This window comes from Pinus tabuliformis, chromosome X (genome assembly GCF_031772625.1).
Source record: "Pinus tabuliformis cultivar Carrire ecotype Pingquan chromosome X, CPIR1, whole genome shotgun sequence".
Lineage (NCBI taxonomy): Eukaryota > Viridiplantae > Streptophyta > Pinopsida > Pinales > Pinaceae > Pinus > Pinus tabuliformis.
The window spans coordinates 606,648,410-606,674,907 of NC_142308.1; the positions used below are offsets into that span (position 1 = coordinate 606,648,410).

The following is a 26,498-nucleotide window of genomic DNA, read 5'->3' on the forward strand; positions in this document are numbered from 1 at the left end:
CTTGTATTGCTTCCCATGGATCTGCCACTACTACATATGTACTATAGCTCCCTCTGCATCCGTGTTGTTGTTGGTCCTTTCTTCCAACACTGCATCTGCACTGCACCTTCCTCACATCATGCTACATCGTGCTACTGCTAACTGCTACTGCACTGTAACTCAGTTACTGAGAAGTAAGTAATTGATCCACCCAACTATTGACATCCCTGTCAAGATAGAAACACTCCCGATGTTGAAGCTCTCTCTACCTCTATATTGTGCTCCCTATGCTCTCTTTGCGCTGCTGCAACAAACTTTGTGCCTCTCGCACCGCTTCAAACACCTTTGTGCCTTTCTGCACTACTGCAACCTCCTATGTGCCTCTCACACTACTACAACCCTCTCTGTGTTGATAGGGACTACTACACTCTAGCACTCTCTGCTTCTACATATGCATCTGCTTCTACTGACATTTGTCATCCCGCTATTGTCACTTCGGGGCTCCCGTAGCCGGTTATGATCCAACAGTTTGGGTACCTCAAGGATCTTGCCCCTCATCTCATGTACTCCTCCTGACTACATCTCAATGTCACCCCAACTCTTCTCAAGAGGTACATGATCACTAATGGCACAATCGTCATCCTCCTCTACCTCCTTTTTCCGCCTTCGTTGGCGTTGCCTTGGAGTCAGACGCCTCTCCCTTATTCTTCTTCCTCGGACACTAGTTCGCATAATGCCCCAATTCCCCATAGTTGAAGCACTTTATCCTGGAGAGGTAATTTTTCTTGCTCTTCTCCTACTTCCCCGCAAATGCCAGAGCTGCATCCTCTTTGTTGACGAGGTAAATCCCCTCTGCGGACAAAGGCGATCCCTACTAGCCCAGACCGGGTCTAGCAACAATCAAACAATGATACCACGCAAGTTCCTAATTGAAAATTAAAGGTGGATGATGAGAACCTACTTGGATTCCAACGCTAATATTCATAGAAGAGTCGCCGCTCTCGTTCCTTTGCTCCGGCCGATCACGATCCCCACGATCTCCGTGAATGGACACCTGCACATGCAAAGAACAACACAAATACAAGCATAAAATCCAATAGATGCAATTATATACCGGTCAGAAAAGATATAACTCAAACATCATTACAATGAACGACAAGAGTGGAACCATAATGATAGTCATCTATTATTGATAAACAACAAAGAAGAATACAACCATAGTTCTGACGTCAAATCCTCCTTTGGCTGGGTGATCAGCTACATATGCCTTGCAAAGCTTGTCGGGATTGGGAACAAGCCTCTCTCTCTTTGATTATGAATGCAAAGAAGACTCTTACAGCAATCTCTTAGACTTCTGAAAGTATAATTCTCCCTATGCTCGAACTAGCTTGTCAAAGGCAACAGAACAAGCTTTTGTAGATGGAGGAGAAGGAGATAAGATCAATCACACCATCTATGGGATTGGGTTTATCCTCAAAAAGCTATTATGGATAGAGGAAAGGGAGATAAGATTAATCACGACATCCATGGGATTGGCATTATCCTTAAAATGTTTCATGGGTCGAAAGGAAAGAACCTTCGTGCGTGCGTTTGTTAAAAAGCTTTCCCAAACTCGGTTGGCGCGAGTATATCTCTGAGACAGAGCGCCAACTGGCGCGCCCTCTTTGGAGGATTTCCCCTATTGGCGCGAGTAGTACACTGTGAATCCGCGCTAATGGAAAAAGGGAACTTTTTAAGGATATTCTGCAGGAGATGTCTTCAGGGCATATGAAGTCCATACTTAGGGGAACATAATGCAAGTGTTTTCAAGTTATGTCACTTCTCACAGGTCCCAGAATGAGTCCTCCAAAGTGCGGGAGAGGGGTGACAGGGACGGTGACAAATGGTGACAAATTACTGTGTAACAGATGCCCCCTAAAGCATGAGGCTCGAGAGAGAGAGGGGTGAAATGCTTTACAAGAACACATGCAACTGAAAATGCTGCCGCCAGAGAATCTGCATAGAGAGGTACAACTGATATCTCAAGTACATGATATATGTGGTATGGGCGCAGCCATCCATAATAGAGTACATAATAATCTAGATCCAAGGTATGGGCGCAGCCATCCAGTGAGGATCGATGAATAGACTCAGGCATGGTCGCAGCCATCCAGTGAATGAGTCATGTAATAATCACAATAATCCACAAAATCGCAGCCTGGATTCCAACAGACAAAATCCAAGGTCTTGCGCTCCATCTCGACCCGAACAAAAGTACAAGTTCAAGCATGCGAATACATGAGTTGAAGTCGAACATGCATGAACATCGTCTGATTACCAGTCAATAATGAAAACTGTTAACAGACGCGAGAGGTACCACCAATAATGACAATGGCCCTCAAGGTACTATAGGTACAATCTACAGCGTGCGAATCAGTGAGCTGGCGTCGAACACCCGTAGAATCATTCGATCGGAGGCCAATGATGAAAACCTCACGTCGAACACGAAGAACCTGCCATTGAGGCATGCAGGCTCCAAGGCACCGGAAGGGAGTCTCTAGATCAGCTTCCTGGATAATGAGCTGAAGTCGACAAGAAGTGACCTTGATCGAAGGTGGGCCATAGTGTTTCCCACATCATCGACACGAGACAGAGGAAGAATGTTGTGGTGAATCAGAATTATGTGAGCTATCAGAGGGAGGTTGTTATTCTGCAGAGGTCAACTTCTCTTAAACATATCGGCGGCACGACAGTGGACTTGGTTGTATTTGACATCAATGGATCAAAGGTCATGGTGACGAGGCAATGAGCAAATGAGAGGTCAAACAGGATCACCCAAATCCACGGAGGCAAGTGAAAAAAGAGATGAGATGTCCCCACCCAGACATGAAAGCAAACAAGTGCCATATTCAAGAGCAACATACTGCCGACACCACAATAATTATGGTTCCATTTTCCCTCACCATTTCTGGCGAGTACCCCAGTTATTTTTATTAACAAGCTTGACGGGGATAGCATATGCTTGTGAAGCGTCATTTCAACAGAATCCGATGTCATCAGGTTTTAACGAGCCTGACAAAGGAAGAACTCGGCGTCTTTTCATGTTTAGAGAGTTTGAAAAGACAGCAGAAAAGAAAACTCCAAGGGTGTCCTTTTTCATAAAGTTGTGTCTCTCGAGCCCGAAAAAGTATAAAACAATGCTCGAAAAAACCGCCCGACCATTACGATCGAGGAGTACTTTTCATGAGTAATGATTTCGACCTGAAAAAGTAAAAAAGCGATCGAAACCATGTCGTTCTGTAACCGTTAACGAGCCTGAAATGACAAGGGCCCGACAATCTTTTCGTTTTTACACGGTTGGAAAAGATTTGAAAGTCGACCGCCTCTTATTTACGTTTAACGAGTCAAGAGGGATAACTCGGCAATCTTTTCGTCTTTAAACGGTCGGAAAAGAGCTGAAAGCAGACCTCCATTTTTATTTTCTTTAATGAGTCAAAAAGGGAAAAATACTCGGCAATCTTTTCATCTTTTACGAGTCAGAAAAGAGCGTAAAGGCGACTCGTCCTGTAGGAACAAGTGGTATAAAGGGTAGCAACTGGTTCCGGTAATGGTGGAACTGCTCAAAACATATAATGGTCAAGAGGCTGGCTAATAAAACCACTCATCGCTGCGGTTCCTCAGGAAAGGATAAACAACCAAGTGAGAGCATATGATCGTCCAAAGAGATGGTGGCGATGGAATGAAACAACCAAGGCTCATCTAACAGAATTTAGCAGATAAAAGGCAATCACGAGATGTAAATCAGGTATGGGTTCATTTTTACACAAGCTTGAACCATGGAGAACTCTACTTAGATTCGGTTTCATGTTTACACAAGCTTGAAACAAAAAACTATGCTTGTTATCAGTTCGCATGCCCCCAGCATAATAATGCAAATCGAGGTACATGCCCCCCAAGCTTCATTGCATTCAACAAAGTGGATGGAATGAAGGTTCACTCTCGAGATCTAGGAAAGACTCGACTTGTATTTTACGAGATCTTAATCAAAAGACTCGATTTGGAAAGGGAGTTGTTTCATTTTTTAATGAGGTTGACGCAGTAAAAGAACTATCCTCATAACCCTTGTTTCATTTTTTAACGAGGTCGCCACAAGATCAAAACTATCCTCGGCCAGACCTAGTTTCATTTTTTAAGGAGCTTGACATAGGAAAACGAACTATGCTCCGCCAGACCTAGTTTCATTTTTTAAGGAGCTTGACATAGGAAAACGAACTATGCTCTGCCAGACCTAGTTTCATTTTTTAAGGAGCTTGACATAGGAAAACGAACTATGCTCCGCCAGACCTAGTTTCATTTTTTAAGGAGCTTGACATAGGAAAACGAACTATGCTCCGCCAGACCTAGTTTCATTTTTTAAGGAGCTTGACATAGGAAAACGAACTATGCTCCGCCAGACCTAGTTTCATTTTTTAAGGAGCTTGACATAGGAAAACAAACTATGCTCCGACCGAACTTCATCATAATGAATAGGAAGTTGGTGCTTCCAAGAATGCCACGCTCGATGGAAGGCCAACATCTTAGAAGTCAGGGCCCAATGCCCCCAGGACACTATGCACGACGGCAGCATCACTGGATCCAGGCACGGGATAAGTGGCCACGTAATTGATCTGTGGTGGGGCAGATGCATCTGGTCGATGAAAACCAGGAGGGGATGACAACTGCGCAGGAGGCACTCGGGGACGAACGAACGATAATTGATCTATAGTCACGATTCTTCCATCATGCGGAAAGCAAACCACACGGAAAAGTGAAGAGACAAGGACCCCCATGGCATAAACATAGTCACGGCCAAGGAGAAGACTGAAATCTAAAGCACCTTGGGTAACCGATACGTCTATATAGACGGTTTTGCCTCCCAAAGTAATAGGGAACTTTGGATGAATCCCTAATGGTTGACTAGTTCCTCCGTCAAAAGCCGTCAGATTCGGCGCGACTAGCACAAGCTGTGGGGAACCCAAAGCTTGCCAAGTAGTGGCAGGCATAAGACTGACAGATGCACCCTCATCCAAAACAGTGCCAGGTATCGCCTTATCATAGGCGTGTACCGTGACCCAGAAAGGCACATGGGATGGGAGGCGAGAGGTAGTCAAACGACTCCAGTCGAAGGAAACGACTGAACTACTTGGTGGGGAAATCGTATGATTGCCCCCCTGCTCTAAAGGGACCGAAGCAGGACTCTCGGGAGCAGCTGGGATAGGAGAGTCATTTCCAGACTCAGGAGAATCTGAGGAGACGAGAAGAACATGGGAATGATGCTCTTCCGAAACAGAGTGGTCGACGGGTGGTGAACTCGAGTCGACACTCTTTTCGACCAATGGTTGGTCTGGAACAGGCTTGGCACAGCCAGGTTCAGGAAGAGGGGCCTGGACACGAGAAGAATTTGAATCAATCTCTTTGTCAACAGGGGGACGATCTGCGGCTGCAGAAAGACGTTGATAGCCAACGGGTAGTTGGGGTGAAGGAGCTGTGAGACTTTCCAAGACAACGGAGGCTTTATCCATGAGTGGACAAAGGTGAAGGGGATGATTGCCTTCACAAATTCTACAAGGGATTCGAATCTTCCCTTTTCCCTTACCATTTCCAGCTAATAGAGTAGCATCGCCATGAGCTTCAGAGGACGATGAGGGGCGGGCCGGATCGTGAGACCATACTTCTAAGACCTTGGGGATGCCAGGACAATCGCGCAGAAGATGGTCATCCTTGCATAATCTACAAGGAAATTTGACTTTCCGTGGAGGAGCAGAAGGTGGCCCGATGGGAGGTGTACTCGAGGGACTAGCTGCAGTTTTAGCCTCTCCCTTAGGATACTTCTTCTTATTCGTCTTCTTCTTCTTCTTCTTAGTCACCTGGTTACTCGAATCTAGACTTTCACCAGGCGAAGTAGAAAATGAGGACATAGAAACAGGCGAAGAAGGGGAGAGGTCCACCTTAGAATCAACATGACGTTGTTCAGGTGGAGGGACTGATTGACCAGAAGTTGAGACGGCAGGGACCAAAGAGGTTGGGAACAACCAAACAGGCAACCCAACAGTTAACTCTGGGAGGGACAACGTTGCCATGTAAGGAGCGCCAACATTCCCAAAAGGAGTGAAAAGACCAGGGTTTCCGTTAGAGGGGATCCCTGGGTTGGTGAACCCCGAAAAAGTTGCCATCGAAAAAGAAACCTACTCAAGCTAACGCAAACGAGATCTAACCGGGTAAATGTGAATCGTGGCCGAATAAATTTTAAGACAAAGGAACCGAACTTGACCTTTTCACTTTTTAAGAGTCGAGAAAAGGACAAAAAGATGACTCTAGTCTCCTTCGAATGTTTAATGAGCCCGAAGTGACAAAATGCTCAAATGAGCCTTTTCTTTTAAGGAGTCCGAAAAGGATAAAAAGTGACTACTTTGGAGAAACTAGGCAAAGGGTTTACCAAACAAATCCGTAAAACTGCATATACACCTTGGTAATCATATGAAAACAAAGGACTTTCCGTACGGCAGTCAATCTTCCCGAATGCTGTGTTCAGTGCGTTACGGCTTGTAAGGCGGCAGACACGGCTTCCTGTGGATAAAGGATGATAACCTAGTGGGGTCTCCCCATATACTCGACGGTATTATGGTTCCATTTTCCCTCACCATTTCTGGCGAGTACCCCAATTATTTTTATTAACAAGCTTGACGGGGATAGCATATGCTTGTGAAGCGTCATTTCGACATAATCCAATGTCATCAGGTTTTAACGAGCCTGACAAAGGAAAAACTCAGCGTCTTTTCATGTTTAGAGAGTTTGAAAAGACAGCAGAAAAGAAAACTCCAAGATTGTCCTTTTTCGTAAAGTTGTGTCTCTCGAGCCCGAAAAAGTATAAAACAATGCTTGAAAGAACCGCCCGACCATTACGATCGAGGAGTGCTTTTCATGAGTAGTGATTTCGACCTGAAAAAGTAAAAAGCGATCAAAACCACGTCATTTCGTAACCGTTAACGAGCCTGAAACGACAAGGGCCCGACAATCTTTTCGTTTTTACACGGTCAGAAAAGAGTTGAAAGTCGACCGCCTCTTATTTACATTTAACGAGTCAAGAGGGATAACTCGGCAATCTTTTCGTCTTTAAACGGTCGGAAAGAGCTGAAAGCAGACCTCCATTTTTATTTTCTTTAACGAGTCAAAAAGGGAAAAATACTCGGCAATCTTTTCATCTTTTACGAGTCAGAAAAGAGCGTAAAGGCGACTCGTCCTGTAGGAACGAGTGGTATAAAGGGTAGCAACTGGTTTAGGTAATGGTGGAACTGCTCAAAACATATAATTGTCAAGAGGCTGGCTAATAAAACCACTCATCGCTGCGGTTCCTCAGGAAAGGATAAACAACCAAGTGAGAGCATATGATCGGCCAAAGAGATGGTGGCGATGGAATGAAACAACCAAGGCTCATCTAACAGAATTTAGCAGATAAAAGGCAATCACGAGATGTAAATCAGGTATGGGTTCATTTTTACACAAGCTTGAACCATGGAGAACTCTGCTTAGATTCGGTTTCATGTTTACACAAGCTTGAAACGAAAAACTATGCTTGTTATCAGTTCGCATGCCCCCAGCATAATAACGCAAATCGAGGTACATGGCCCCCAAGCTAACGCAAACGAGATCTAACCGGGTAAATGTGAAACGTGGGAGCACAAATCCGTGCTAGAACACTATTGAGTCACAAAAGGAGGAATCACCCAACCTTAATGTGAAACAACAGTGACTAGGTTTAACGACGCCGGAACACGTCTCTAGCCTAGACCTCTAGATGTATGCGTTTAGTTCCAATGCGTTTTTAGATTCATTCAGTTCATTTTACGGTTGATCTTTTATCAGGTTTCAGTTTCCAGGTCCTACCGTATGTAATCTCTCACAATTTCCTAAATGCAAGCTATATGCCAAAATATATCCTTTGGTTCAATGAATGCTAACTACGAGAGGGTTGAAAGCTTTCACACAAACAAAAATGACCATAAAACAATCAACAATGACTCTAATGCAGCTAATGGCAATAAACAAAATTTTTCTTTAAAGTCACTAATCGCTAATAACAATGAAAAGCTCTAATTTCCATTAACTACTGCAACGCAAAAGAGATTGTTCGTTTTCTTTTCGATGGCAAAATGCACTAAACAAATTTTGAGAGATAATAACAAAGAGTAAAAGAAACAAATTTCACTCAATGAAAACACAATCAAGTCCCTGAAACACCAAGACAATCTTTCAAACCAAGAAAAATCACAAAGACCTCAATGAGCTATGTAATCTAAGCCCAAACGAAGCCAAGCGAAATCCAAACGCAAAAGAGGTAAATTGCTCGAAGAACACAATAAAAAGTTTTGACAACCACTAGACAAGTGCAAAAAGTAGCCAAGAAGTCGACTGGACAATCAAAGAACCAAAAACTCCCACGGAAGGCTCGATGCACAAAGCCACTATATGCCCTAGGGCTGGAATGTGAAATCGATGCAAAGAGGCAAACACCCGAAGGATGAAGGTCAAAACCAATCAAACAAAGCTCTGACACACTCCAGTAGTTGAAAAATAGTATCCAGACACAAAAACCAAGCTTGGAAGGCTCAAAACAAGCAAACTCTAAAAGTTTCCCTGAGCTGGCGCGACTTTCAGGCTAAAAGTAGCGCCAATTGAGGATTGGCGCAGGCTGTACATTGACAAGTGGCGCCAATTGGCGCGACTGTCATGCAAAAAAGAGCGCCAATCAAGTTTTCTATGCTAAAATAAAAAACAAGCAATCCAAGACTAGGCCAGCAGTATCCAGACAGACCAGGCAGCAAGAGACAGCAAATAATCCAACCCAGAAAGCTATCTAAGCAATCAAAACAAGAGAAACCAAAGAGACAAGACAAACTCCAAGTTGTTTAGTTCGTAAACCAAACCGGAGATTGACTGAAGTGGCGTTGATCTACTTCGCTAATGCAAAGCAATAGCGTTTCGAAGGCTATCTGGCCGTACTTCAGGCTCCATCTAAAGTTTACAAATCAAACAACAAGCTGGCATCCCCAGTGGAGTCGCCAAACTGTTGACGAGGTAATCCCCTCTGCGGACAGAGGCGATCCCTACTAGCCCAGACCGGGTCTAGCAACAATCAAACAATGCTATCACGCAAGTTCCTAATTGCAAATTAAAGGTGGATGATGAGAGCCTACTTGGATTCCAATGCTAATATTCGTAGAAGAGTCGCCGCTCTCGTTCCTTTGCTCCGGCTGGTCACGATCCCCACGATCTCCGTGAATGGACACCTGCACATGCAAAGAACAACACAAATACAAGCATAAAATCCAATAGATGCAATTATATACCGGTCAGAAAAGATATAACTCAAACATCATTACAATGAACAACAAGAGTGGAACCATAATGATAGTCATCTATTATTGATAAACAACAAAGAAGAATACAACCATAGTTCTGACGTCAAATCCTCCTTTGGCTGGGTGATCAGCTACATATGCCTTGCAAAGCTTGTCGGGATTGGGAACAAGCCTCTCTCTCTTTGATTATGAATGCAAAGAAGACTCTTACAGCAATCTCTTAGACTTCTGAAAGTATAATTCTCCCTATGCTCGAACTAGTTTGTCAAAGGCAACAGAACAAGCTTTTATAGATGGAGGAGAAGGAGATAAGATCAATCACACCATCTATGGGATTGGGTTTATCCTCAAAAAGTTGTTATGGATAGAGGAAAGGGAGATAAGATTAATCACGACATCCATGGGATTGGCATTATCCTTAAAAAGCTTCATGGGTCGAAAGGAAAGAACCTTCGCGCGTGCGTTTGTTAAAAAGCTTTCCCAAACTCGGTTGGCGCGAGTATATCTCTGAGACAGAGCGCCAACTGGCGTGCCCTCTTTGGAGGATTTCCCTATTGGCACAAGTAGTACACTGTGAATCCGCGCTAATGGAAAAAGGGAACTTTTTAAGGATATTCTGCAGGAGATGTATTCAGGGCATATGAAGTCCATACTTAGGGGAACATAATGCAAGTGTTTTCAAGTTATGTCACTTCTCACAGGTCCCGGAATGAGTCCTCCAAACTGCGGGAGAGGGGTGACAAGGACGGTGACAAATGGTGACAAATTACTGTGTAACACTCTTCCTCCTCTTTCTTGACCCGGACTCCTTTGTTGCTACTTCCCGTCCTGGTCAGCTGTCGGATCTCTTCTTGGAGAAGAGTTGTCCATAATTCTTCCTAATCTAGAAGATTCGCTCTACCTAGAATGCTCTAGAGGAATGTCTCCCACTCCTCAGAGACTACGTTTAGGGCGGTCCTCACCATCAACTCCTGATCCGGCGTGGCCCCTATGGAAGTTAGTTGGTCCCGGATCTCCTTCAATCTGCCGAGGAAGTGATCTATCTACTCCCCCTTCTGCATCTGGTATGACCGTAGCTGATTCTCTAGTAGCATCTTCCTCTGCACGGAAGTATGCTGATACAATGTCTTCAAGGTGTCCCACATTTCCTTTGTCGTCTCCTTCTCGGAAATATGTTGGACCACATGATCCTTGACCCCATCAAGGATTATGCATTTCGCCTTGGCCATCGCATCCTCATACTTTTCATTGTCAGCTGGGTCAACTAGGATAGCCACGGTTCTCAAGGCGAAGGCCTTGATGCGATGTCTATCTAGAATGGACAGGATCCTGGCCTTCCAGACGACAAAGTTGGACGCCTCGTCTAGCCTATCCTGATCCCTCATTCCTTTCATGGCCATCTCTTTTTTCTTCCTTTCGACTCCTTTGAGTCTCTACTTCCCTCTGGAAGTTCTCTCTTCGACTCCTTCTGAGTCGCTACTTCCCTCCTAGAAGTTGTCTACTAGACTCCCTCTGAGTCTTGATTTCCCTCTTGGAAACCAACCTGCTAACCGTCGAGTCACACCTCTCCAATCCCCTATGCACCTGCAACATTGATCTAGATTTCTTGACTATAAATCCGCCTAGGTAGCGACTCCCTCTACCTTGGTTTTGCCTCGTTAAGTATTGTTCTATCTTGGAAGCAACAACACCCCACCGGCTTCACTCCCCACAATTTTCCCACATCTTCCTATGCCCCAGCAACTGAAGGACTGAGCCTCTAGGCTCTACGCAATCCCACACTGGCTGAATTGCTCCACTAGCCAACTGTGTCAACCCTCCTGGTCTCTATGTGGATCTTAGTGAGTCTTTTCTGCCCTCCTTAGCCTCTGTGCTGGCCTCTCTCTAGATCGAATTGATGACGCAATCCCTCTGTGTCAACCCTTCTCTGTTGCTTTCTGCTAAGAACAACTTTTGTCACTTGGGACAGTTGTTTCTAATGCAAATTCTTTGATTCAGCTAATGCCTTCAGCTCTCCTGTGATCTGCAATGCCCTGATACCATGTTAAAATATCTAAGTATTACCGTTAGAAATTTTATCTGTATTCTCTGGTTTATTTCGCCTACTTTTCTAATTACTAATAAGCTATTTGCTCATGTAAACACTGAATAAAACACAATACAGTCTCAACCATCTACAAATCAACAATTGAAAGAAATAGACAAACACACAAGTGACACCGTTACTTTTAGAAAATCATCCCCGGAAAAACCCAATGAGGGAAAACCGGTGCAACAATTCTGAGGATTATATTATTATGGAGTCTTTCTGAGTACAACTGGGTGCCAAACTGGCTCACCCGATAGAGAAAAATAATCTGACAGTAATACCTCTCTATTTGGAAGCACATATTTGGAAATTCTGCCCCATGAAACCCTCTCCAACACAATCTGAAGCTCAGCTTCAGCCATCCTAGCCTCTGTGTCAGCCCGAAACCCTCTGTGTTAGCCCTCTGAGGCTCTGCGTAGCCTCTATGGCCCTCTACGTCACTCCTGCAGCCTCTACGTGGATGACGCAAACCCTTCTGGCCTCTGTGAAGTCTCTTCTGACTCTGCGTGGCTCCCTCTGGCTCAACTTCTGCCTCTCTGCCTCTATGCTGGTCTTTCGGCACTATCTCTGCCTCTCTACCTCATAATCATTTCCCTTCGCTATAAACTAATCACTGATTCGATTTCTCTTAGAAAACCCCGCTCTAGAAAATCGAATGACTGATCACTCTAGTGTATTCTCCAACTGACCCTCAAGCCTCCTCTTATACTTTTTCCATTGGTCCTTCAACAGTTGAGATTACATCTCTAATCAACGGCTAAGATTAGATTTGGCTTGATCCATGTCATTTAGAACATTCTAACCCAGTTTTATATTAATACCCATTAATATTTATTTTTCCTAAGTTTAGACTTAGGAACTCCATTAAAAATATTAATTATTTTAATATCTCCTTAACTGGGTAGAATCTGCCTAAACCATTTATGGGTCTTGGATATCTCATGTGCTTTAGCCTCTCCACCAATTTTCATGGCTAAAGCACATCTGATGCTCCCCCAAATCAACAGATATTTCGCTCATATCAAAGGATTTATTCTCAAGTATTGAAAAGTCTTGCAGTTGAGATCCCTTCATCTTCTCACCTTGTATCTAATAGGGGGGAATTGATGGTCATATATAAGTTTCAAAGATAAATCAAATGAGACTAAGCCACAACTTAAACCTACTTCTTGAGCTTATAGCCAGATACAACCATACCCAGATTCAGAGTTGTAGCCAAAGACAGAGAAGCCCCTAAGCATGCCTTTGGTTGGTGGCAGTCCTTAAACCACTACAGGTTGAAGACCTCCCTTTTTCCATGTTGAAGGTCTCCCTCTTCAGAGCATTAAATAACACTTCCTCTAGCAGAAGATTTCAGCTTCTTCCCAGATTTGGAAGAGTTTCGGGAATCACACTAAGCGTTCTAGGTTGAGACCCAAAGGTATCCCTTTTCAAGACAAAAAATTGAGAGCACTTCATCTAGCAAAAGACTTCAACTTCTTGCCATATTTGGAAGAGTTCCAGGAACTGCACTAAGCGTTTCAATGTTGGTGGTCATCCTTAAACCATCACTAGTTGAAACCTCGAGGTTCTCCCACCTCATGCCATCATTTCAAAGAGCACATTCAACCTAGTGTTGTCTTGCATTGTTGTATTTTTGTTTTAGAGATCTCTTCTTGGACTCGTATATACCCCTTCGGATTAAGGGGGGGAGTGTCGGACATCTAATCCTCTAAGGGTTAAGGTGTGGAAGTTGAACAATCATTGGAGTCCAAGAGACTTTGGAAGATGAATCCAATGGTCATGTAAAATGTATAAAGGTATATCATTGTGAATAATAAATGTAATGAATTCTTATTCTTTCATATCTTGTGTATTCCTTGTGTGAATTTAACATTCTATTACCATTTTGCATTGAATTATCATTTCTAGATTGATCATGGCAGAAAATTGATGTTGTGTGAAGTGACAAGCAAAACCTATGTTGATTAAACCTATATTTGACACACCATCCTCCATATGTTATATACTTGATGGTTGTTGAGGAGATGGCATAACATGGGGTTGGTGATTACTTTGGCTTGTGTTGGTCATCACCCCATGCGAGGGTATTTAATATATTATTTTGACTTTTTCCATTGGTCATAGATTTTTTCACTTGTTTTTATGTTTTATTTTAATTTTCGTTCAATTTTGATCTTTCTATTTTGGTTTGGATCTTTCTTTTATGATTTTTTGTGTTTCTAACTTAGTTGTCTTAGCTTACAAACCACTCTATTTTTAGGAGGTAGATATAATTTACCATGCAAACCTTCTTCAAACATTTATTGTTTTTAGACACATTTTCATATTAAGATGACTATGTATAATTAATTAATAATTATGTCATGTGTGTGTGTGTGTGTATATTTGGTTTATCTCGGGTGGTTGGGAGGAATACTTATTATTCTCCCCACCAAAGTTCAATTCTCATAAGTGATATGATGAGATTTGTTCTACCAAAGTTCAATTCTTGTAAGTGACATGATGAGCTTTGTTGTAATGGCTTTGAGCTTTGTTGCTAAGTTTGAGAAATCCCTCAAGGACCAAGACATGTATATTTCTCATATAGAATATAAAAATATTTCTCATGGAATATATATATAGAGAGAGAGAGAAAGAGATAAAGAGAGTGAAAATGTACCAAATTATATTATATTCGAGTATGTTATACTTCAAAGTCAACATTATCAAGTTATATGTCATTTTTTGAAAATCCTTGATTCTTAGTTTTTATAATAGAAATTCATGTTCTAAATCACTTATAGCTATAGTCAATGAAAATTAACCTTTACGAATGTCATTGATGTGTGAAAGAAAAAAAATGATTTTTTGAAATCTCTAATTTAATAATTAATGAAACCTTATCACCACAAAGATGTTGTCAAACCAATTCTTATTCTTAACACAAAAATACTTGATATGTTTAACCCTTTTTCTATACCATATCATTGAAAGTACATTTAAAGAGGATATTAAAATAATATATACTTGGTTAATACTAAAATCAAAATTTATTCTATTTCTCTTATAAATATAATCTAAAAAATATTACAAAATTATCCATTAGGTTAGTTATTCCTATTCTAATAAACGTTTATACAAATATTTATAACGTTATACATAACCCAACTTATAATAATCATTTTGAAGTGGTTATTCCAAAAGGAGTGAATACAAAATGAAAAGCATTTAAAAATTAAAAACAAAAATAATAAATCTAACAACACAAAATTTTACACCATACACTCATTATTATTAGAAAATTTCATCACGAGGGTACTTAAAGTGTCCATGCATTCCTCCACTACCATTGTCAACCACAAAAACATATTCATCCTTGCTCCCTAGTCGTATTTTCTCAAGAACATTATGTGCGGACTCTCGATATTCAAAGCTTCGGTGGTGAATGTGGCCATTCACAATCTCATCCATCCAAATCACGAGGTGCAATTTTCATGAAGGTTATAAATAGTGAAGGATAAATTTTTCATATGGTTTTCGTTTAATGGTTTATTGATAATCGAAAAGAGTATATAATTTATATAATTTATGGGCAGAGGTTTGCCATTGATTTATTGTGTTAAGAGGTGTTTTACAGTTTAGTATGGCAACAATGTTGTAAAACGTTATGTAAGACATTACGTAATGCAATGTTATGTTTGACTTAGTGAACATTAAAATTACAAATTTTTAAATTAAAATTAAAGTTTGAGTTAGTCATTTTATGGGTTTACGGATGATGGTTTACAAGCCCAGGTATTTGTATGATGATGCCTATTTAAAGGCTTGAGGAATTCCATTATGGAATGCAAGGGTACCAACTTAGATCCATCTTAACTCCAAACTCGATCCCCCTCTGCGCTTGGTAGATCCAGATTTAAGATGGATCCAAGTCGGTCATTAGGGAAACTAGACAAATAGTAAAACATCAATCTTCTAACAACATGTTGTTTTAGAATTAAAAAGAATATAGTCGACCAGAGTTTATACATTTGAACTTGGGTTTTGAAAAATTGGCCCAAAACTAAAAGTTGTTATAAAAAGTCAATTTAGCACTAATAGAAATCTAACAAAAAACATTAACTTAAAGCTAGGGAAGGGGCAAGGTTTCCACCTTAATAGGTTTGGTTGCTACATTAACTGGAGAGATTGGGGTCGACCCAAGAGTCAAGTTTATCTTAATGTGAACGAGCTTTTTTTCAATGCCTATTAGTTGGAGTTGATTTCCTCGAGCACCACTGGAGCTTTTTCGTGGGCTATATGATAATCCAACAAGATCCTGCTAAGTAATGTCTTCAAGTGCCAATACAAATCAACTGTGTGTAAATATTGGTTCTGGTGTCCTCGCATGTGTATGGTGTTCAACACCTAGGAAACGAAATATCCTAATAAGTTCGAAAGTTATTGACATCAAGCATTATCTCGTCCTTTACAACTATTATTTATCTTTGCACTTTAGGCAAAGTTTTTTCATGATAGAGTTGAATATAATAGTAGACGTAAAGATGAGCACATGTATCGTCTACGGATCCACTATCCTTTCTACCTTGTTTGTACCTGGTGTGTTGCCATGCCATAGAAACAAAAGGAAGGAACAAAAACATTGGACATCATGACCAAGTTGTTGAGGCGATGAGGAGACACAACTAGACAAATATATTATGCCCTCAAAGAAAACTAATGAACATGAAGTTTTGAAGCCTAGGAGTAGAACTTGTGCAAATCGTTGGGTAATTTAATTGTTGGTTAAATTACTTATTTAAGTGTATGTGCACTCTATATGCTAGGAAATCTATTTTTAATCGAAGAGAATGAATTTAACTACAAAATGTAATCACATGTTTTGTCTATAAGGCATTCAAACTTAAATAAACTTCAAAGCAAACTATGCTAATGTTTCAGGAATTCAAATTTATTCTAATGAACATAAATTGAAAGCTATTATATTTGAGCATAAATTGAAGTATATTCTATTGAGTAGGAAATGTAAATATGATCTAATTGACTTGAAAATAGATTATTCTATTCTAATTCTAATTTAAAGAACTTGAAACCAATCTATTCTAGAGACATGAAAGGAAATCTAGCTATCCATTCAAAAGCAGTATTGAAATGGAACTAAATTAAAAAGTAGTGATCAAAGAGCATGAACTAAATGAGATTCGAAATGTAAAAGCCTTCATATTATTGTTGTGTCTATTCATAATCAAAACTAATCATAACACTTAAAGTATAAATCTAAGACTAAGCACAAAAGAAATGTTTTTAGAGTTTTTGTTTTACTACCAAGTGCTTGATTTGTCATGAACCAAGGATAAATGAGCAAGACTAGAATTGAAAATAGATCATCAAAAACATCTATCTATTTTGAAAATCAAATTGAAATTAATGTTGATCTAACTGTAAAGAAGTAAAGAATGAAATTAAAGGAACAACTATATTATCTAACAACTCCACAGGGGGGCCTCCTGGTGAGCGCAAGGAACTAGAAATTCAGATAATTGGATTTAGATTACCAACACATTCACAATTGCGCCATGAAACAAAGTATTTATATTGACTGTAAAAATAAAGTCTTCTTCTCTAGAGAATAACGATAATTCCAAACTTAATAAATGTCCTCCTCGCTTCCAGATCGAAGCATTTTATAATGTTTTATGAACTAACAACTTCAAAAAATTAATGCCTAGAAGTAAGTCCTTAATTCGACATCTAAGTTCTAAAATCAAAATAAGAAATTTTCTCTCATGATTCACTATTGAAAGAGTGAATCATGAGAGAACTTTTGATTGACACATCATCAATTAAAATTATAGATTCCAAATCTTGCTCACTTGATGATAAGGTTGACTCCTTGACATTTTGCATGAGAACAACATTCTATAACCATGTTTGACTCTTGGTTTGACCAACAAGATTCACACATCTTGTAAACTTCCAGTTGCGCCCAATAGGTGGATGTCCATGTGGCTGACATATGGAAACTGTGCATATGTCATGTTTGTCTTCAAACTCGTGTGAACATGTTCAACTTAGGATTTGGCTGCAGAAATGCTAGTTAGTTGCAGAATATGCATCTTTTGGTAGCTATAGCAAAGTTTCAATCAATTTCACAAAGAAATCATAGATTATGAGCCGAGAGTGGATGATACCTTTTTATTTTAGTTGTGCATGACTTGGATGACCATAATTCATGGATGAAGTAAAAATGTGTACAAAATGGATGAAAGAAAGGAAAAGGGTTTGTCAAAAGAGGACAATTCAGAGGTTCAACATTCCCCCACATTGAAGGTGTTGCATGTCCTCATGCACAATATTTTAAAACTTGGAGAGATGCTCTGTTAAAGATATGTCTATGCTTCTTGGATCAAAACACCTAAGTCTATTGGTGCTCCTTTGCTATGTACATTCTATGACCACCTTGGTTTCCTCATTAAAAAATTTCCATGTGATCCCTTGATCTTGGGCTTAAGAATCTTATTATTTTCCTTGAGTTTCTGATTATTTTTGTACCAATTGCACATTATTAATAACATAATGTCATTTTGCTCCTTTACTACTTCATTTTCATTTTTTATATGCCTATTCAGTATCTCTAATTCATAGATTACTTGTTTTAAGGCATTAACAGTCTCTTGCTCTTTATGGGAAATAGTATCGATTTATGGTTTAGGATTAGATATAGGAGCATCATGATGTCAATAATATTCATGAAATTCATATTCCAAAGGAGTATTTACCTTTTTCTGCACCTGCTTTTCTAAGGTCTCCAGGTAGTTTTAGACTTGTTGTTGAGCAAGATCAATTTCATGGGTATTCCTTGCAGGACTTTGGCTATACATAGGTTTTATTGCTATTTTTATCTCAATATTATTTCCTTCATCGAGATCAATAGTCTTTGGTGGCTCCTGATTTAACTACTTGCATGAATTCTTGGTAATCCTATTGCTTCTTCTCGATTGTTGTTCAAGCTCCACTGTTCTCTGAATGTTTTTTCTTTTGTTGCTCTATCTTTAAGCCTTTCCTCTGCTTTATTTTGGTGCCTCTGATTTTTCTTCCTTTTTGTTGGCTTTATCTGCTCTAACATTTTTAAATTATCATTCCTTCTTCTCTCCTTACTTCATGAAATCGTTGAGTGGGATGTTGTCTTCTACCTCATTATTTTGAATTTCTATATCTGTCAATTCATTTGATGTCAAATTTTCAGCCTCCTTTGTTCCAGACTTGGGGTTAGGGTTTTGAATAAATGTACATCGGCTTCTTCTAGTCTTCTTTACCTCTTCCTATTCAGATATTTCCACAAAATTATTTCTAATAAGAAAATTCTGCCAATTGTCACTAGTGGTTTTCAGATGCACCTCTACAAGGATCTTCACTAGCCCATTGATGATATAGGGCTCTGTCAATTTTCTTGGAATCTATTTGTACGTTTAATGCCATATTTTTTAGACTCCACATCAAACAGTAGGAAAATTCAACTCCTTACCCTTAATGAAATGCATCAGAAGTCTGGCATGATAAAAGAGCAATGTTCCATGTCTACCTTCGCAAGTAAGAAAATTTTGAAGAACTAGTAACAAATTTCTCCATTTAGATTTAAGTGAAGTCATTGGAGTTCCCTTTTTTGAAAATTGAAACATCCATACCTGGATTGTGAAAGAAGGTTTTCCATTGTTAATCTTTGACTTTTTTTTATTTTTGAACCAAATTTCGCCACTTATTGGAATCTTTGTTGCCTCTGCTACAAAAGACTTTGTAATCATCAATCTTATGTCTCTAATTTTAGCTTCCACACCGTAAAAATCCAAGCAAACACCCTGGTTACTTCAACTTCATGCCCATTGAATTTCTTGAAGAACTTAAGCCACCCTACCTTTTGTAACTGGCCTCAAAATTGTGGGTAGGCATTGAGAAAACTTACTCCATTCGGCTCATATCGAACAATTACACCCATCGTTGTGACAAAGAAGTCTTACCTCTGAATTATCTCTTTTGACAAGGTTTTGATGGAAAAATGGACGAGGAGCGATTTGGTAGTAGCAGGGTTAGAATGACATGGGGTTTTAATGCAGTGGCATAATTGTAAGAAAAATCTCCCTCTTGAGATAATGATTTCCCACGATTCTATAGATCCGATCTTATAGGATCGTTGTAATTTTCCAAATTCAGGTTATTTGCATGCAATGAGGGAGATTTTCGACATGATTGAATGATATATGGGATATGAGTGATGGAATATGGTTATGAATAAGGTCATAATTTAGGTCATTATTTCCAAAGGTGTATCATAAATATTTAATAAGTTCATCAACTCATAAATCTATTACTTCCTTTAATGAAAATTGATTCAACATTCTATAGTCACCTTATAACGCATACCTCTTGGTGTACTAATTTCTCCTTTGCTTGCAGGTTCATAATGCTTCTTGGAAGAAACCGGCTACAAAATGTGAAATCAACTGCAGAATGTTGTAGATTCTGCAATTTTGTCTTCGACTTTGTTGTTTGCTTTGAAACTTGTTGTTGTTAGATGTTGATAATCTTTGATGATGTTGATGATTGTTGGAGGTTCTCTTTTAAAAGAGAAACAAATTCTTCAAAGAACTTATTTGAGCTTGAAAATTTTATCCTTACAAAGAAAAAGATGGACAAAATAAAATGGGAAAAAGGAAGGGGATTGTGAAAATCTGAGCTGCCAAGGATCCCTTGGTTTTCAGCTAAGATTTTCTGCATTAGTTTTAATACATGCTTTTGTTTTTATTTATTTATTTATTTTAATTTTAATTTTTTTAATTGGAAGAAATAAATTACATTTCTTTCGGTAGTAGGGGAGAAAAATATCTCTTTCCTACCAACTTCAAATTAAAATTCTCTTGTAGATGTCTAACAAACTGTTTCATTGTCAAAGGCTTATGATTTAACTTTAATCTATGTCCATTGACAAGGAAGGTGATTCCTTGTTCATTAATAGCCTTGATTCTAACTACCCCATTATAATAATAAAATAAAATAATAAAAAAATCTATTTCATAGGGACGAAGCTAATGTATCTGCCTTGAAAATCCCTAAATGTAGAATAAAAAAGAAGAGTCCAATCTCCTGGCTTGAAATTTTTTACTTTTATGAATTTATCATGACATCTCGTCCTTTGTTGTTGGATTATGCTTGTTCTTTGTATGGCATCCTGTCGAAACTCATCTAACTCATTCAATTGTGCCAATCTCTATTTTTGGGCTTCACAGAGGTCAAGTCCCAACTTCATTGTTGTCTTGAAAGTTTTCACTTGGAATTCAATTGGAAGCATGACTTGCTTTCCATAGACAAGCTCATAAGGAGTATGTCCAGTGGTATTTCTCCATGTGGTATGATATGCCCGGAGTGCTTCTAGAATCTTATCTTCCCAATCTCTTCTATGCAAATGTATAGTGTTGGTCGGTATAGCCTCAAGGACTTTGTTGGTGGATTCCACTTGCCCATTTACTTGTAGATGGTATGGAGTATACTTGCAGTGTTTGATTTTGTATTGGTCCATAATATTTTGTACCAATTTTGATGTAAATTAAGCACCTTGATCTATTACAATTTCTCTTAGAACACCAAATTGATTGAAAATATCCTCAAAAAGAAATGTAACTACAACATTTTCAGTAGAAAAATTTAGTGGCTTAGCTTCTACCCATTTTGTAACATAATATGTGCAAACATGAATGTACATCTTTTATCTGGATGGAGGGCTAATTGGACCAACAAAATCTAGAGCCCATTTTTCAAAATGCTCTATTAGTACCTGGGGTTGTAGAGGCATCTCATCTGATTGAATAGGTCTCTCCATTATTTGGAAAATATCACATCTTTTGACATATTCCTTGGCATCCTTGAAAAGGGAAGGCCAATAATATCCCAAAAGAAGCATTTTATATGCAGTGCTTCTATATGAAAAGTGTCCTCCACATGGTTCATCATGACAAGATTTTAGTACCTTTGGTACTTTATCTTCTCAAACACATCTTCGAACGATCAGATTAGGTCCTATTTGGTACAATTCTCCCTCTATCCATGAGTAGGGTGCACTGGCTTTAATGCCTTTTTGTTTTTCTCTAGCTGACAATTGTCGAGAAAATTTTCCTGTAGCCAAATAATTAGCAATATTTGCAAATGGAGTTTTAGTAGATACTACAAAAAGATATTCATCAGGAAAATTATCTACCACTGGAGTATCAATATTACCAATTTGTATTCTGGAAAGGAAATCAACAACTGTGTTTTCCTTTCTTGGTCTATCTAAAATGGTAATATTGAATTCATGTAATAATAAAAACCATCTAGTGATCATGCCATTAGTAATTGGTTTATTCATTAAATACCTAATAGCATAATGATCTGTATGAATGAAATTCTCATAACTAGTGATATAATGCCTAAACTTTTTCATGGCATAAATAATGGCTAAAAACTCATTCTCTGTAACCGTATAATTTCTGTATGAATGAAATTCTCATAACTAGTGATATAATGCCTAAACTTTTTCATGGCATAAATAACGGCTAAAATCTCATTCTCTGTAACCGTATAATTTAACTCTACAAGAGTCAAATTTTTACTTGTATAATAAATATCATAAGGAGTCAAGTCTTTTTGTCCCAATACAACTATTGAAGCTGTATCTGAAGCATCGGTTGAGATATGAAATGGGAGAGACCAGTTTTGTCCTCTCAAAATTGGTGCTTCAGAAAATTTCCGTTACAATGATTCAAATGCTTTTTGGCAGTCATAATTCCAAACAAAATCACAATCTTTTGTAAGAAGTTTAAAAAGTGGTGAAACTATTTTTGTGAAGTTTTCTATGAATCTTTTACATTAACCTATAAAACCAAGAAAACTTCTAACATCTCGTTGACATGTTGGTACCAAAATTTTGGAAATGACTTCAACCTTTGATGTGTCCACCTTGATCCCGACACTTGAAATATGATGGCCCAAAACAATTCCTGACTTAAACATCATAAAACATTTTTCATGACTTAATAAAATATTTTCTTCTTTATATGTAATGATAACTTTTTCTAATTTTTCCATAGCTTCTACACATCATGGATCAAGTCAGAAAAGATACCTAAAACTACTCTTTGAAATGTAGTAGGTGCATTACATAAACCAAAAAGAAGTACCATGTAAGCATATGTACCATGTTACCCACCACATGTGGGTAGTATCCATAGGAGAAAATATTTCTCCTAGATGGTCCTAATTTAGAAGTCAGCAACCCTTTGTAGCCACCAGATAGATCGATGTGCCACTATCTCAGCCACCTGAGCCAACCATGTGGTCCCTCTTCGATTTGTCATGATTGCATGTTTGAAAGGGGGCCTATCAAACCCGAAGGTATGGATTTTCATTTTGCAGTTGGGTAATTTTGTTTCCTTATCATGGACACTTTGTGCATGGATTGGTGGGGGGATTCAGTGGAAAGAGTTGGTTAGGTTTGTATTCTTGTCTCCTTTGTCCAATTTCATGGTTAGCCTTGTATCCTAGGGCCTATGGGATCTCCTTTGTTGGCTATTAGATTTAAGGGTGGCACTACATGGGAAACCCTGATTTTGGTTGTGTGGTCCCACTTCCCGAAACTAAATACATCACTTCCCTTCACTCATTATAACCCCATTCATTATATTTCCCATCCAAGTCCACATTTGTCCATCGGGTCCACAAGGAATTAGCCTCCCCTGCCCCTTATCCACACTTTGGGTGAGGCTTGGAATGATGCCCATAAGGTTGATGTAGCTAAAATAAAAAGAAATAGCATAATTTGGCCACTCTCAATAGTAAAAGTACCATAAGATGCAACAGATGGTCGAGACATACACATTTAGTACATGGGAAAAAGCCAAACATGAGCTCTACCCCTTTCATTAGGGTCATCACCCTGATTCCTAGGGTCCCTCATATTGACCCCTTTCATCATTAAGGAACCCATGATTGTCCCAACCCCTAGTGGGATATGAACTACCCCACCTTAAAGGGGGTATCCATTGCTTTATCTTACACATCATGATCTCATCCCCTCGATCCCCAAGCAGTTATAAAAGAAAAAACAATAAAAGGAAAAAGGCATATGAAGAAGGGTAGAAAAACAAAGGTTGAGGTAACTCATGTACCACGATTTCTCCTTCTTGCATTCATACTGTTATCACTGAAAAAATTTTAATGCCAAATGTCTTATATTTGTTTGAATCCTTTTTATCAGTCTCGCAGCGCTACATGTTTAGGTGGTTTCGTAGCGCGCTACGAAACTGGGGATTTGTCCTAATCCATAGCCAATATTTCGCAACCGACAAAGCACCATATCAGAAAGTCCACTTAGTAATTCTGTTGGGTTTTTCTTCGGATCAACACCACCAGACAATCATGGGGAACAATGGCATCCTCAAAGCTTGCATCTTCTCCTCATGGATCATGTCTTGGTAGTGACAGTTTTAGTGATTGCAAGGTACTACCTCAGGTTAAAGGCACCCTTGTTGTTTGTCCCATGGTAGTTGTTATTCAATGAAGGAACGAGATTGCTCGGTTCACTGCTGAAGGAGGCACCAAAAACCTGACCTTTTGGTGCAGTACATGGAGAATATCTATGCACCTGTACTAAGCATACCAGCAGTGAAAGTTACAGTCCTATTGGTGTTCAGTGGTTTTGCTTCTGCAAGCATTGCATTAACTACAAGGTTTCAACCAGGTTTAAAGAACCAAGTGGTACTTCCAAGAGACTCTTATCTCCAGGACTATTTCAATAACATATCTGAGTTTAGGTTCAACATATATCAGAGTTTTCCATTCAAACTCAAGTAAGGCAGTTAGCACTCGTCCTGTACCTTTCCATTAATGTTTTCAAGCTCTATTATGGAAATGAGGGCCTTTTTGAGGCCATCATTGGTTATGGTCTTGGCGGGTCTTCAATGGCTCTTTTGGAAGAGTTGGTGGAGGAATTTACACTATAGCTGATAATGTTGGAGACATAGCTGGCATGGGCTCAGATTTGTTTGGATCTTATGCTGAAGCCTCCCTGTACTGTTCTTGTGGTGATATCCATCTCATCATTTGGCATTGATTATGATTCTACGGCCATGTGTTTCTCCCTATTTATCAGTTCAATGGGTATTGTGATCTGCTTGATTACAACACTGCTTGCTACGGACTTATTCGAGATCAAGGTTGTTAAAGATATTGAACCTACTCTGAGGAGACAGCTGATAATCTTTACTGTGCTTATGAGACATTGGTGTGGTCAGCGCTGTTGGATTACCATCAACCTTCTCCATCTACAATTTTGGTTCAGTGAAAGTAGTGAAGAACTGGCATCTATTTTTCTGTGTTGCCATTGGATTATGGGCTGGATTTGTGATTGGTTACATTACTGAGTATTACACAAGCAATGTCTATAGTCCCATCCAGGAAGTGGCCTAGTCGCTGCAACAAATGTCATATTTGGGCTGCCTTTGGGATACAACTCTGTAATTATTCCTATCTTGCTATTACAGCAGCCATATTCGTGAGTTTCAGTCTGGCTGCGATGTATGGAATTGCAGTTGCTGCTTTGGGAATGCTCAGTACCATTGCGACTGGACTTGCTATAGATGCTTATGGTCCTATTAGTGACAATGCTGGTGGTATCGCGGAGATGGTCGGCTTTAGCCATAAGATTCGTGAAAGGACTGATGCTCTGGACGCAGCAGGAAATATAACTGTTGCAATAGGCAAGGGTTTTGCCATTGGCTCAGCTGCATTGGTGTCTCTTGCATTATTTGGTGCATTTGTAAGCCGAGTCGAAATTTCAACAGTTGACGTCCTTACACACAAAGTGTTCATTGGTTTACTCGTTGGGGCCAGGTTACTTTACTGGTTTTCAACTGTGACAATGAAAAGTGTAAGAAAAGCAGCATTAATAATGATTGAAGAGATCCGCAGACAGTTAAAAAACTATTCCAGGTCTGATGGAGGGCACTGCCAAACCGGATTATGCAACCTGTGTGAAGAGATCAACAGATGCCTCACTTAAAGAAATGATTCCTCCCGGTGCCTTTGTAATGCTCACACTCCTCATTGTTGGTACTTTGTTTGGAATTGAGACTCTGTCGCCGGTGTACAGTTTGCAATATCAGCTTCCAATACGGGCGGTGCTTGAGACAATGCCAGGAAATACATAGAGGCAGGGGCATAAAAAGCTGCGAGGGATCTTGGACCTAAAGGGTTGATTGCCACAAGGCTGCCGTTATTGGTGACACCGGGGACCCATTAAAAGATACATCGGGGCCACCTCTAAACATTCTTTGGTGATTAAAGGTCTTATTGAGGATGCCTGACGGTGATGTCGACGGATCCAGCTCTCAACAGATATAGCTTATTGAATGAAGGCCGAGGACTAATCCCGGGATACCCGCAGTTTATGCTTGACTAATTGAGGAGATGCAATGGTGAACTCTGGTCAAATATCAGTCATGGGTTATGTTCGTATCACTAGCACAGAGTTGAATTGAGCTTAATAAAACCTCTGCATATTTTGTGTGAAGTTCTGCGCAAAGGATTTAAGATGCCAGACTAAGCCACAGAACGGTATGCTATCATTGAAGGTAGTATGGTGGGATCGTTCAATTTATGCAAACATTCAGAAATTCATTCAGTTTTAACTCACTTTAAATGATAAGACAGCCCATGCAACCAAAGTGAGAAACACTGTAATTTTTTAAAATGCCTTTGTCTTTGGCCAAATATTAAATGAATTCGATTCAAGGAAACCGGATCAGATAAATATCTTTCGAGGTGGTGCATGATTCTTTCATCTCAGATACAGAGCATTGGAAAAGGGTTGTAAGCAAGTCATACCTTGTGGGAATGGGAGTTGATTGATCTGTTGTTCGGAATGTTATGGACATGAAAGCAGTTTATGGAGGATTTGCAGCGGTTCTAGTACCACAGCCAGTTTGGGTTATGAATGTTGTGCCAATTGATACTCCAAACATGTTTACAGTTACCTATGAGCATGG

At 39.5% G+C, this 26,498-nt stretch overlaps 1 pseudogene; it reads left to right on the top strand.

Moving 5' to 3' along the window:
* LOC149141501 (pyrophosphate-energized vacuolar membrane proton pump 1 pseudogene) overlaps positions 1-25,791 on the top strand; it is a 45,058-nt pseudogene extending 19,267 nt beyond the window's left edge.
* Positions 25,792-26,498: the final 707 nt, after the last annotated feature.